This window comes from Tachyglossus aculeatus, chromosome 1, assembly GCF_015852505.1.
Source record: "Tachyglossus aculeatus isolate mTacAcu1 chromosome 1, mTacAcu1.pri, whole genome shotgun sequence".
Classification (NCBI taxonomy): domain Eukaryota; kingdom Metazoa; phylum Chordata; class Mammalia; order Monotremata; family Tachyglossidae; genus Tachyglossus; species Tachyglossus aculeatus.
In genome coordinates, this window is record NC_052066.1 from 145,635,783 (window position 1) to 145,648,796 (window position 13,014).

Genomic DNA, 13,014 nt, shown 5'->3' on the forward strand with positions numbered 1-13,014 from the left:
AGCACTAAATAAATACGATTGATTGATTGATGGCATTTGTTAAGCGCTTACTATGTGCCAAGCACTGTTCCAAACGCTGGGGGGAAATACAAAGTCATCAGACTGTGAGCCTTCAAAGCCCTACTGAGAGCTCACCTCCTCCAAGAGGCCTTCCCCCTTCCTATCGCCCCCCGCCTTACCTCCTTCTCCTCCCCACAGCACCTGTATATATGTTTGTACAGATTTATTACTCCATTTATTTTACTTGTACATATTTACTATTCTATTTATTTTATTTTGTTAATATTCATTCCTTCATTCAATCGTATTTATTGAGCACTTACTGTGTGCAGAGCACTGGACTAAGTGCTTGGGAAGTGCAAGTTGGCAACATATAGAGACGGTCCCTAACCAACAGTGGGCGTTGATATGTTTTGTTTTGTTGTCTGTCTCCCCCTTCTAGACTGTGAGCCCGCTGTTGGGTAGGGACCGTCTCTATATGTTGCCGACTTGTACTTCCCAAGCGCTTAGTATAGTGCTCTGCACACAGTAAGCACTCAATAAATACGATTGAATGAATGAATGAATGAGCCCGTTGTTGGGTAGGGACCATCTCTATCTGTTGCCAACTTGTACTTCCCAAGCGCTTAGTACAGTGCTCTGCACACAGTAATAAATAATGATAGCATTTATTAAGCGCTTACTATGTGCAAAGCACTGTCTAAGCACTGGGGAGGTTACAAGGTGATCAGGTTGTCCCACATGGGGCTCATAGTCTTAATCCCCATTTTACAGATGAGGTAACTGAGGCACAGAGAAGTTAAGTGACTTGCCCAAAGTCACACAGCTGACAAGTGGCAGAGCCAGGATTTGAACCCATTTGAACTCTGACTCCAAAGCCCAGGCTCTTTCCACTGAGCCACGATTGAATGAATGAATGAATGAGCCCGTTGTTGGGTAGGGACCGTCTCCATCTGTTGCCAACTTGTACTTCCCAAGCGCTTAGTCATCATCATCATCACCATCAGTCATATTTATTGAGCACTTACTATGTGCAGAGCACTGTACTAAGCGCTTGGGAAGTACAAATTGGCAACATATAGAGATAGTCCCTACCCAACAGTGGGCTCACAGTCTAAAAGGGGGAGACAGAGAACAAAACCAAACATACTAACAAAATAAAATAAATAGAATAGATATGTACAAGTAAAATAAATAAATAGAGTAATAAATATGTACAAACATATATACATATATACAGGTGCTGTGGGGAAGGGAAGGAGGTAAGATGGGGGAGATGGAGAGGGGGACGAGGGGAAGAGGAAGGAAGGGGCTGAGTCTGGGAAGGCCTAGTGCTCTGCACACAGTAACCGCTCAATAAATATGATTGAATGAATGAATCAGATTGTCCCCACGTGGGACTCACAGGCTTCATCCCCCATTTTACAGTTGAGGGAACTGAGGCCCAGAGAAGTCAAGTGACTCACCCAAAGTCACACAGCTGACAAGCCGTGGAGCCGGGATTAGAACCCATGACCTCTGACTCCCAAGCCCTGGCTCTTTCCACAGGGTCATGCTGCTTCTCATAATGATAGTATTTGTTAAGTGCTTACTATATGCCAAGCACTGTTCTAAGCACTAGGGTAGATACACGATCATCAGGTTGTTCCACGTGGGGCTCACAGTCTTAATCCCCTTTTTACAGATGAGGGAACTGAAGCCACGAGAATAATAATAATAATAATAATGGCATTTGTTAAGCGCTTACTATATGCCAAACACTGTTCTAAGCATGGAGATAGATACAAGGTCATCAGGTTGTCGCACGTGGGGCTCACAGACTTAATCCCCCATTTTCCAGATGAGGGAACTGAGGCCCAGAGAAGTAAAGTGAATGCCAAAAATCACACAGCTGATAAGTGGCGGTACTGGGATTAGAACCCATGACCTCTGACTCCCAAGCCCGGGCTCTTTCCACTAAGCCTGGCTTAAGGCAATGACAGAAAGAGCCTCACTTCCCTGGAGTCTTAACCCTAAAACTGCCCTTCCAGGCCAGCCCTCACTCATAACAGTAACATTGATGGTATTTGTTAAGTGCTTACTATGGGCCAGGCACTGTACTAAGCGCTGGGATGGATATGAACAAATCAGGTTGGACACACAGCCTCTGTCCCACATAATAATAATAATTATGGTATTTGTTAAGTGCTTACTGTGTGCCAAGCACAGTTCTAAACACTGTGGGAGATACAGGGTAATCAGGTTGTCCCACATGGGGCTCACAGTTCTAATCCCCGTTTTACAGTTGAGGTAACTGAGGCACAGAGAAGTTAAGTGGCTTGTCCAAAGTCACACAGCTGACAGGTGGCAGGTCTCAGATGAGGACCCACATCCTTTGACTCCCAAGCCCATGCCCTTTCCACTAAGCCATGCCACATGTGGTTCACAGTCTCAATCCCCATTTTACAAATGAGATAACTGAGGCACCGAGAAGTCAATTGACTTACCCAAGGTCACACAGCAGGCAAGTGGCCATGGCAGGATTAGAAACCATGACCTTCTGATTCCCAGGCCCACGCTCTATCCACTATGCCATGCCTGGCTTCCTGACAGAATCCTGACAGATTATGGTACTTGTTAAGCGCTATGTGTTAAGCGCTAAGCGCTAGTCTATCTTCTAGACTGTGAGCCCACTGTTGGGTAGGGACTGTCTTTACATGTTGCCAACTTGTACTTCCCAAGCGCTTAGTACAGTGCTCTGCACACAGTAAGCGCTCAATAAATACGATTATTGATTGATTGATTGATGTGCCAAGCACTGTTCTAAGCTCTGGGGTAGATACAAGTTAATCAGACTGGACACAGTCCCTGTCCCACATGGGGCTCAATGGAAAGAGCCCGGGCTTTGGAGTCAGAGGTCATGGGTTCGAATCCCAGCTCTGCCACATGTCTGCTGTGTGACCTTGGGCAAGTCACTTAACTTCTCTGAGCCTCAGTTACCTCATCTGTAAAATGGGGATGAAGACTGTGAGCCCCACGTGGGACAACCTGATCACCTTGTATCTCCCCCCAGTGCTTTGCATATAGTAAGCGCTTAACAAATGCCATTATTATTATTATTATTATTATTATTATTATTATTCCTTTGTCACTCACCATGCTGGGACGGTGATTTCCTTCATGTCTGGGATCTGTTACTGTTTGAAGAAAATAAGGGGCCTGATGTGACCTAATGACCCCATCATTTCCTCATGAGGAAATGAGATGGTGTTGAATCTAAATGTCACCTTATGACATTAGGACATCACCATGACAGGGCCAAAGAGCCTTACCTTTTCATGAAATTTGACCACATGGCATCCAACCTGGAACATATTTTGAGGTGGCATTTTTATCGCACTGCCAGGAGGCAAAAAATGTAATCTCTTTGGGCCAAGCTGCCATCCTAAAATTGGGCCCCAGAGCCTTTCAGAGTGGCTGCACTCAATCACCTTGCCCTCTCCTCCCTCACCAGGCTACTCCCTGACTACAATCAATCAATCAATCATATTTATTGAGCGCTTACTATGTTCAGAGCACTGTACTAAGCGCTTGGGAAGTACAAGTTGGCAACACATAGAGCCGGTCCCTGCCCAACAGTGGGCTCACAGTCTAGAAGGGGGAGACAGAGAACAAAACCAAACATATTAACAAAATAAAATAGAATAGATATATACAAGTAAAATAAATAAATAAATGGAGTAATAAATATGTGAAAACATAGATACATATATACAGGGACCTCCTCAAGGGGCTGGAGGTCCAGCAGCTACACATGGAATAATTTACTTTCTAATACTATGCCTGCTCAGTCCTCCCCACCCACATCCCTGATGACCCCTGATAGAGATCACTCAACTCTTCTCAGAGAACAGTGGGGTGGACACACTGATGGGCACTATCCTCCACCTAGCACTATATTGCCAGAAGCCACCGGCACTCAAAAAAGGGTTCCTTTCCCGGGAGGAGAGAATGGAAAGTGTGACTACAACTCAGTTTGCCCCTCTAATGCTAATCTTCTCACTGTACCTTGATCTTGTCTATCTCACTGCCAACCTCCCGCCCTCGTTCTGCCTCTGGCTTGAAATACCCTTCCTCCTCATATCCAACAGACAATGACTCTCCCCACCTTTAAAGCCTTATTGAAGGCCTGTCACCTCCAAGAGGCTTTCCGTGACTAAGCCCTCCTTTCCTCTTCTCCCACTTCCTTCTGTCGTCCTGACTTGCTCCCTTTATTCATCTGCCCTTCCAGCCCCGCAGCACTTATGTACCTACGAACTTATTTATTTATATTAATATCTGTCTTCCCCTCCGGACTGTAATCATGGTGAAGGCGCTGGAATGTGTCTGTTTATTGTCATATCGTACTCTCCCAACCACTTAGTACAGTGCTCTGCACACAGAAAGCGCTCAATAAATACGACTGCCTGACTGACTGCCTTGATCTAAGCTTGTTGTGGGCAGGGAATGTATCTGTTAGTATTACATTGTAGTCTCCCAAGTGCTCAGTACAGTGCTCTGCACACAGCAAGCGCTCAATAAGTACAATTAACTGACTGAGCAACTGCTCATTTGGTTAAAATGCTCAACTAAAGGATATCCCAAACGTGATGCCTTTTTGGTACCAAACGTGAACACCTATCTTGACTTTCAAATTCCTGGGTGAAACTGGTTGGCAGCTCGTATTTTGGCCATTGAAAACAATGTGTTTGAATTCTGAGAAACTGTGAGATGACATTTACATTCGATTGTTTTCCTCCCCATGGCCATCCATTAAATAGGATGACAAAATTGAGAAAGTTGAAACTGTCACAAATTTGAACACCTACTTTGGCGTTTCCTGAAGGCCTGGATGAGGGACCTGATAGGAACTTTTCATTGCACTTACCAAATGTGAAATTCATTCTAGTTCTACTTCAAAGCACAGAAATAAGAGTGGCTGTAATCAAAAGTGAGACTGGTGAATTTGTTGGAAAATAAAATAATCACTTTATTTTACCGACAGAACTAAATGGCTACATCTCATATAAATATATTCCCTTGAAAGAATGAAAGTACCGTCTCTAGAACAATTTTAAATATTCTCATCTCTGAATGCATTTATGCCTTTTCTTTCCAGATATCATTTATCTCCCTTTTGCATGCCATAGTAGATTTATTTGGCCATTGAGCTGTGGAAAGTTTAAATCTACCTGGTTCTGTGTATTTGTGATCAAGGTTTTGAAAGAAGAGACTAGTGAATACTTACCTTTCTCCTGTCTTATGGGCTTAAAAGTTATTGGATCCATTGTGTGTGTGTGTGTGTGTGTTCAAATTCTTCTTTTGCTTATTCATGTAAACAAAATGTTCACAGCTAATTCATTCATTCATTCAATCATATTTATTGAGTGCCTGTTGTGTACAGATAACTGTACTAAGCACTTGGGAAGTACAAATAGGCAACATCTAGAGATGGTCCCTACCCAACAATGGGCTCACAGCCTAGAAAGGGGGAGACAGACAACAACCACCAAAAAAACACAAAAAAAACCCAAATAGATAGGTGTGTGACTTTGGGCAAATCACTTCACTTCTCTGGGCCTCAGTTCCCTCATCTGTAATACGGGGATGAAGATTGTGAGCCCCATGTGGGACAACCTAATCACCTTGTATCCCCCCCAGTGCTTAGAACATTGCTTCTCACATAGTAAGCACTTAATAAATGCCATCATTATTATTATTAGACGGGAACTTTCTCACTGCTCCAGTGCTTCTCACTGGAACCGCTCTGGTGCTCAGTACAGTGCCTGGCACAGAGTAAGCACTTAAGAAAGAAGCTCAGAGAAGCAGTGTGGCTTAGTGGAAAGAGCCCAGGCTTGGGAGTCAGAGGTCGTGGGTTCTAATCCCGGCTCCGTCTCTTGTCAGCTGTGTGACTTTGGGCAAGTCCCTTCACTTCTCTGGGCCTCAGTTACTTCATCTGCAAAATGGGGATGAAGACTGTGAGCCCCCCGTGGGACAACCTGATCACCTTTTAACCTCCCCAGCACGTAGAATAGACCGTTGCACATAGTAAGTGCTTAATAAATGCCATCATCATTATTATTCTCTGAGCCTCAGTGATGTCTGCAAAATGGGGGTGAAGACTGTGAGCCCTCCGTGGGACAGCCTGATCACCTTGTATCCCCCCCAGTGCTTAGAGCAGTGCTTTGCACATAGTAAGCGCTTAATAAATGCCATCATCATTAGTATTCTTCTCTGGACCTCAGTGACCTCGTCTGCAAAATGGGGGTGAAGACTGTGAGCCCCACGTGGGACCATCTGATGACCTTGTATCCCCCCAGCGCTTAGAACAGTGCTTGGCACATAGTAAGGGCTTAACAAATACCAACATTAATTAAGAAACAGCACAATGAGAAAGAGAGGGAAAGCACGACCACGTGCCCGCTATCTGCCGGCACTGCCCTGCTCTGTCGGCCACCTCCTCCCCTCCCTAGCTGGGCTATATTGGCCACCCCTGGTAGGAGTCCATCCTTGCTTCTGGGGGTAAAAATGGAGTTTGGGACGGGAAAGGTACATGTGAGGCAGCTGAGGGGATGGAGAAGAGGGAGAGAATGGCTGTCACTACCATTTGCACCAACCCATCGCAGTCGCTACCACCTTCCAGCCAAGGATCATCATAGTGATGCTTGCTAGTTGGCAGAAGATGGGTACATGGGTACACAAATGCCTGAGAATGGGAGCAAAGTGGAGCTCCTAGATGTAAACTCAGTCAGTCAGTTGTATTTATTGAGTGCTTACCGTGCGCAGAGCACTGTACTAAGCTCTAGGGAGAGTGCAATATAACAATAAACAGATACATTCCCTGTCTACAAACTCCAACTGCCCCCCACCCTACTTCTGGGGAGTGAGAAGCAATGGAGCAAAAAAGAAGGAATGGAGGAGGGCCCAAACGTGAAAGCAAGAGGTGGGGAGAACCTTGAAAGCAAAAAAATCACAGGTACAGTTTCAGGTGCTGTGACTTTTTCACTGACTCGCTGTGAGGCTCTGAGGGTAGAATCTGGTTCCTGGAGACCCTATAATTGCAGTAACCCTTCTTTTTCCCAGTCCCTTCTCTCAACTGTCATCACTCATTACCGTATATTTTTATAACCATTTGCTTCTACTTGAATTTCCTCCCTTTCCTTCATTTTAGTTGCAGAATTCATTCATTCATTCATTCAATCGTATTTATTGAGCGCTTACTGTGTGCAGAGCACTGTACTAAGCCCTTGGGAAGTACAAGTTGGCAACATCTAGAGACAGTCCCTACCCAACAGTGGGCTCACAGTCTAGAAGGGGGAGACAGACAACAAAACAAAACATATTAACAAAATAAAATAAATAGAATAAATATGTACAAATAAAATACATAAATAGAGTAATAAATACATACAAACATATATACATATATACAGGTGATGTGGGGAGGTGAAGGAGGTAAGGTGGGGGGCGTGGGGGGGAGAAGAGAGGGAGAGGAAGGAGAGAGCTCAGTCTGGGAAGGCCTCCTGGCATGAGCGGCACCAGGGAATGGGTCTTCCCATAATAATAATAACAATAATAATAATAATAATAATAATGGCATTTATTAAGCACTTACTACGTGCTTAGCACTGTTCTAAGCGCTGGGGAGTTTACAAGGTGATCAGGTTGTCCCACGGGGGGTTCACAGTCTTCATCTCCATTTTACAGATGAGGGACCTGAGGCACAGAGAAGTCAAGTGACTTGCCCAAAGTCACACGGCTGACAATTGGTGGAGCCAGGATTTGAACCCATGACCTCTGACTCCAAAGCCTGGGCTCTTTCCACTGAGCCACGCCGCTTCTAAGCAATTCATTCATTCAATCGAATTTATTGAGCGCTTACTGTGTGCAGAGCACTGTACTAAGTGCTTGGGAAGTACAAGTTTGCAACATATAGAGACGGAAAGCAATTTGAAGGGACTGCATTCTGATTTGAACGGAAACAGTAATCAACGTTCTTCTGATGAGTTTGTGCATTAATAGTACATCTACACTCACCTAATAGAGATCAGTTTGGGTTGCTCTTTTCCCGGGATTAGAAAAATTCTACAACAGCCATTGGTAGGGCAGTAGAGAGAAGCAGCATGGCCTAGTATGGTTAGAGCATGATCCTGGGAGTCAGAAGGACCTGGGTTCTAATCCCGGCTGTACCACCTCTCTGCTGTGTGACCTTGGGCGAGTCACTTAACTTCTCTATGCCTCAGTTCCCTCATTTGGAAAATGGGGGTTAAGACTGCGAGGCCCATGTGGGACAGAGACTGTGTCCAACTTGACTAGCTAGTCTACCTCAGCACTTAGGACAAGTACTTAGAATAGTGCTTGACACATAGTAAGTGCTTAACAAATACCAGCATCAATATCATGATTATTATGATTATTGTTATTAGTGGAGCTAAGCAATGTCTTTGCTTTCTTCCCAGAATAACAGGGCAACCTTTTAATTGCTAATATCTGTTCTACAACTTGTCGCTGCACTTAAATGGAGGCGGGAGTTTGACTGGATCCCTTACAGACAAATTACTCCTCCCTCAGAGGACCTTCTTCTTTATTCTTTGGCCTCACCACCTCCTTCCACCTTCCCATCCCCCTAGACCCAACTCTTCAGTCTCACTCCATTTTTCCTCAACCCACCACCCTCCTCGGTCCACCGGATTATTCTCCTTCCATGCTGTCGTCCTGTTGTCCTGTCCTGATGTCCCTCTCAGACCCCTGGTGATGCCACAATGCCACAAATGCCGCTCCTTTAAGTGAGTAAGCTGATTTCCTTAACAGTGAAGCATCACGAATGTCCAGGGGTGGTGGTGGTAGTGGTGATCAACTATTATTGATGGTCTGTGGACCGCCACTGTCTATATCAGGGTAGGACGTGGCTAGGATGTCCAAAATATTTTTTGCTGAAAACTCAGACTCTGTCTTAAGCTGGGGAACTTCCTCTTTCTTCACAATTAGAGTGCGGAGGAAGAGGGGGAAGGGGAAAGGGTGTGAGGAGGTAGTTCTCAGTTTTTCAGGGTGCCTCTCTTACTAGTTCCAGGACGTAAATATCGTGAGTCCCAGGATCACGTCTGGTCAGAGTCATTCTGACTGTGAGCCCCTTGTGGGACAACCTGATCACCTTGTAACCTCCCCAGCACTTAGAACAGTGCTTTGCACATAGTAAGTGCTTAATAAATGCCATTATTATTATTATTATTATTCTCTTGTACTCTCCAAAGTGCTCAGCATAGGGGTCGGCACACAGCAGGAATTCAATGAATACTATTTATCGATCGATTGATTGAACTTGCTCCACCTCAGACATGAACACTGACTTCTAAACATGTACGACATGTGCATGTACTTCTAAACATGTACGACAAGAAAGACTGATTGGAGGACAGGACAGAATAGTTCAACCAGTTTAACCAAAGAAGTCTCAGTTCTGAGACATTTATCTCTCCCTCCAAAATTGCTTGGAGGAAACTATGAAAATCTGGTATCTATGTTCAATCAGTCAATCAATCAATCGCATTTATTGAGCGCTTACTGTGTGCAGAGCACTGTACTAGGCGCTTGGGAAGTCATGTTCATGATTTTATGTTCAGCCTAAACATGATTTTCACCTTTCTTTTGTTTAGTTTTAAAATGACATTTGTTAAGTACTTACCATATGCTGGTCACTGTATTAAGCACTGGGGTAGATATGAGACGATCAGGTTGGACACAGTTCATGTCCCACATGGGGCTCACAGTCTTAATCCCCATTTTCCAGATGACGTACCGAGGCACGGAGAAGTGAAGTGACTTGCCCAAGGTCACACAGCAAACAAGCGTGGGAGCAGGACTAGAACCCAAGTCCTTTAACTCCCAGGCCTATAGTCCATCCATTAGGCCACGCTGCTTCCCGCTGCTTCCTTCTTTCCCTAAACATCCATACGTCGCCAAATCACAACGTACTCATGGCACAACTCTGAGACGTAGGGGACACAACTTCACTCTCCTTTGGGTAAGTAGAAAAATGATTTTAAAAAGGGTATGGGTCAAAAGATTATTTTTGGTAACTTGGTTTTGCAAAGTCAGCCAAGGAGCTGAAATCGTGTATCAGAGAAGCAGCGTGGCTCAGTGGAAAGAGCCCGGACTTTGGAGTCAGAGGTCATGGGTTCAAATCCCAGCTCCGCTAATTGCCAGCTGTGTGACTTTGGGCAAGTCACTTCACTGCGCCTCAGTTACCTCATCTGTAAAATGGGGATTAAGACTGTGAGCCCCACATGGGACAACCTGATCACCTTGTAAACCTCCCCAGCGCTTAGAACAGTGCTTAGCAATTCTTCTAGACTGTGAGCCCACTGTTGAGTAGGGACTGTCTCTGTACGTTGACAACTTGTACTTCCCAAGCGCTTAGTACAGTGCTCTGCACACAGTAAGTGCTCAATAAATACGATTGACTGATTGATTAGCACATAGTAAGTGCTTAATAAATGCTATCATTATTATTATTATTATTATTATTATTATTATTATTATTATGTAGATTTGAATTCAATACATTGCTGTAGCAGGATGGCAGTGCTGTTTTTCTCTGAGTGAAATCATCAGAAATAATTCAAGTGCAGACAGGGAGCAAATATGTTGGGTAACACCACTTTTGTAGCAGTTTTACCCTTAAAATAAGAAATTTCATCACCCCCGAAACCCACATTAATGTCATGTTGCGGTTGAAATTTTAAACATATAAAATCAGGGAAATTAAAATTGATTTTTCCCATAGTAGTCATAACTTATTCTTTAAAACATAGATATTCAAACCTAAACACAACATATTCCATGAAAGAGGATTAAATTAATGTGGCTGAGGCAATGCTAAATTGGGATTTCCTAACATTTATGGGTTTAAAACCTCAAACATCTTGTTTCAATTATGCGTCTTGGTTCTGAGAAGCTACAGCACCCTCAAGAATGTTTTAACATTACTTTCCCAAGATAGGACTCTTTAGGATTATTCAAATTTTCATTTTTAGAAGCCATTATTTTCAAAAGGAACCAAATATTGGCAGTTTTCTAGAAAGAGGGGCCCAGAATTAAATTCGGTAAAGAATAGGTTGAGCGGATTGTTCCTCTGGAGGTTTTAAGGCTATGTAATACAATTCCATGCTTCTTAATTATTTTGTATTTGCATTTTCTTCCAATTTCTTATCATCAAACTCTGTGAAGTGGTTGGCAATATCGTTTCTATGTGTAAGATAGAAATAAAACGGGGATGTCAAGGGATCCATCCAAATTTACAAGGTAAATCAACAGCAGAAGAGTCTGTGAGAGCCAATCCCCGAAATTTCCGGGCTACTAATCCTTTGTCCAACTCTAGAGCTATTGCTGCTTTCTCTTTCAGAAACTAAAATATTAGTCTGCCTAAGAATTGTAAGTCATGGAGGCATCCCCCCTGTCACGGCGCCAAATGTAAAAGAGAAATGGTCTCCCCTATCGATGAGCCCTCTAAACAGTAAGCTTGCTGTGGGCAGGGAATGCGTCTTTATTTTTATATTTTACTCTCCCAAATGCTTAGCATAGAGCTCTGCACACAGTAAGTGCTCAATAAACGTGACTGACTGAGCCAAAATAGACTTTAGAAATATGTGGGACAGGGACAGTGTCCAGCCTGATTATCTTGTATCTACCCCAGTGCTTAGAACAGTGCTTAGCACATAGCCAGCACTTTACAAATACCACAGTTATTATTATTATCATTAACAATGGAAGACATTGCTTCTAGATAGAAATAATCATTAGTAGTGTTTATCAAGCATTCGCTCTGTGCAGAACACTGGACTAAGAACTAGGGAGAGAAGACTAGAGTTAATAGATGGAGATCCCTGACCTCAAGGAGTTTATAATCTAATAAATACCAAAACAACAAGCAAAATAAATTACAAGTAGGGAGAAGTGATAAGGGTTTTTAAGATAGGAACATAAATGCTATCGGGGAAGTGGGAGAGGGTTGAGAAGAGGGATGAGTAAGCACCCAAGTACTTAGGGGAAGAAATAAAGTGGGGGAGATGAGAAATTAATCAGGCGAAGCTCCCTGGGGGGAGATATAATCAAAATGTTAGCACTGACTTAGTGTTTAAGAATCCTTGTTTTGGAGGGAGAAAGAAGAATGCTTTATTTACCATCAGTTGATTTCAATTAACCTTATTTTGTAACCAGCTAACCATGGGGTTATTACCATCTCCTGCTTTTTTTTTTCCTAGCCTCAAGGATTTCCAATTTATGTCACTATGAACATTCATTTATGGGCTATAATATGAAAAATGCTGTCAGGGGTTACAATAAAAACTAAGATTACTAACAAAGTTTATTGCCTGTTAGAACAAAACAAGGGTCAAGGTACAAAAAGCTCAACAAAATACGCTTTTCTTTTAATACAATTAAATTCCTGAACTCCTATAGGTTAAAAGGGAAATAAGCACAAAAAAGTCCCACATTTTAAGCCAACAAAGTTTGTTATAACTAGATTTTATTCATATTGCTGCCCAAGTCTCCTACCAGGTAATACCTTAAACATTAATCCTTTCATATGCCCTGCCTTCTGAGTCAGGCACATAACTGTTTCACCTACACTGCATTTCCTGTGTGGTTAACATTGAATCAAAGGCTCTATTCACAATGATGGGAAAAGATAGATGAGACAGGGTATGTAATGTTTTCAAGTGCAGATTAATAATTGATGGGCCTGAACATTAATAGGAAAGAACTGTTTTTGCAGCCAGAACAATCCAGTAATCCAGTTTAGTTAGGTGGAAACTAAGATTGTGGATTCGTAACTTCACTATTCTGGGGACTGTGAATCACTTATACAATGTAGAGTCTAATCAGAATCTGGACATCTTCACAGAGTGAGACCCTTCATTCATTCATTCACTCGTATTTACTGAGTGCTTACTGTGTGCAGAGCACTGTACTAAGCGCTTGGGAGAGTCCAATACA